Raw genomic sequence first — 2,500 nt, forward strand, 5'->3', positions numbered from 1 at the left:
TGTTTTTCTTTGTCTAGGTCTTTCTTTTTTTTCTTTCTCTCTCTCTCTCTCTATCTTTTTTTTTTTTTTCTTTCGTTCGATCACCTTCTTTCTTGACTTTTCTCTTATTCTCTTTCTTTCGATTTTTCTGTTGTTGTTTTTTCTTTTTTCTCTGTCTAGGTATTTCTTCTTTTTCTTTCTCTCTCTCTCTCTCTCTCTCTCTCTCTCTATCCTTTTTTTTCTTCGCTCGATCACCTTCCTTCTTAACCTTTCTCTTATTCTCTTTCTTTCGCTTTCTTTGTTGTTGTTTTTTTCTCTGTCTTGGTTTTTCTTCTTTTTCTTTTTGTCTCTCTCTCTATATATTTTTTTCGCTCGATCACCTTCTTTCTTAACCTTTCTCTTATTCTCTTTCTTTTCGCTTTCTTTGTTTTCTTTCTGTCTCTCTCTTTGTGCTTTTCTCTCTCTATCTATCTTTTTTTTCGCTCGATCACCTACTTTCTTAACCTTTCTCTTATTCTTTTTTTTCGCTTTCTCTGTTTTTTTTTCTCTGTCTAGGTCTTTCTTCCTTTTTTTTCTTTCTTATTCTCTTTCTTTCGCTTTCTGTTTTTTCTCTGTCTAGGTCTTTCTTCTTCTTTCTGTTTCTCTCTGTGTCTTTCCTTTTCTCTCTCTTCTTTTTCCTTTCTCTATCTTCTATTTTTTTATCTCTATCTCATTCTCTCTCTTCGCTCATCCCTGCTCTCACTTCCCCAGAACCTCCTTCCTTCATTATTTTCCAAATCTTTCCGCCAGTATCATTATATTACTCGGTATAAAGAGGAACCTTAAGTACATAAAACCTCGGATTCAAGAGCGTAACGCAGCGTAAAATAATGCTCATTTCTAAACACTATTGACAATAAAATTCCCCAACTAAACAGGCCTGAATTATCTACAGATCCTAGCACTTAAACTCCATTTTATGACTGGGACGTATTGGCCGGTTTATATATCCAGCCGTGAATTATAAACGAAGGTGTCGTTTTAAGCGATAAACGAGAGGGCTTTTAAGACTAAATGAAGTACTGTACTTTCTTTAATCTCCTTTGTTAAGTCATGCGATTTTTTTTGTCTCATTTATATCTGTGTTGCAACGACTTGGGACTTTGTGCGATGAATTTTTAGGTAAGTGTTATTTTGTCAATGTTTTTTTGTGTGTATATTAGCCGTGTTCTATCTGTTCGGAGGCAATTTTTGTTATATTTAATTATTGTCATATTTCTTGTGTTTCTTGGAAATTTGAGTAAACCGAAGGCGGAGAAAGGAGAGAGATAGAAGGAGAAGACGAAGAAAAGAAAAAAAAAGAAACTAGATAGGAGGAAAAAGAAAAAAAAGAGAACCTCTTGTTGGAAATGTTTTCATTTTCTTATACTCACGAGTGTATCCTTTTTATGGTGCCTGTAGCCTGTAAATTATGCATGCACTTAATATGCATGAAGTCCCGGGTGTTTTTCGCGTGTGCGGGATTACCAAAGAGGCGGCGGCACTTGTAGAGAGAGCCATCCGCCTAAGACCATGTTTTTTTTAAAGGAAAAATCTAAAAACTTTCAGAATTAAGTGCAACTCCAGCCGGCCGCCGCAAACGGTCGCATCACTAACAATTCGCGTGTTTCCCGAGGACACTCCGCGAGGTGAGATAAGGTTCTTTGTTTTCTTTGGAGGTCGCGGCGTCCTCTTCAAAACAGGGGGTAGGGGGGGGACTGAATGGGGGTGGGGTAGGGGGTGGGGGACTGAAGGGGTGGGTAGGGGTAGGGGGTGGGGGGACTGAAGGGGGTGGGGAACTGAAGGGGGTGGGTAGGGGGTGGGGGGTTGAAGGGGGTAGGGTAGGGGTGGGGGGACTGAAGGGGGGTAGGGGTGGACTGAAGGGGGGGTAGGGGGTGGGGGGACTGAAGGGGGGGTAGGGGGGGACTGAAGGGGGGGGTAGGGGGTGGGAGGACTGAAGGGGGGGGATGGTGTCCATTACTCACGCTATCTGCAACTATTAGTCCCTGCATTATCTCGCCTCCTATAATCACGCCCGGCCTATAAAATTTGGGTAAATCATCCCCGATTAAGGAAAAAAAAAATCCATACGTAGTCACCGATTCCCCCCACATGCAAATAAGGAAGCCGACATTATGCTAACGGTCGCCAGCGAGTACAATTTAGTTTCTTAATTTTATGCTCGTTTCCCCAATGGCTGCGAGCGGGAACTTACGACCAGTTAAGAAACTAACAAACTTTGAAATTCCTTGACGATGCTTTCCTTGCGCGGGAAGAGGTCGCGGACGCACGGCCCTCCTGACCGAGTGCAGAAGGGCGACTGAAGGAGTGTGCCCCGACGACCCTGTATAAGAATAGGTATGAATGCGAGTGAATGAGGGTTTAATTAATGCATTTCGCTATTTTATTAGAATAAATAAACTAGCAAATAAAGACACACATACGTAATGGAGAGTATGAATGCGAAAGAAAATATAATGTAGAAGGTATGAATGAGAATGAA

Source organism: Penaeus vannamei, chromosome 33, assembly GCF_042767895.1.
Source record: "Penaeus vannamei isolate JL-2024 chromosome 33, ASM4276789v1, whole genome shotgun sequence".
Taxonomy (NCBI): Eukaryota; Metazoa; Arthropoda; class Malacostraca; order Decapoda; family Penaeidae; genus Penaeus; species Penaeus vannamei.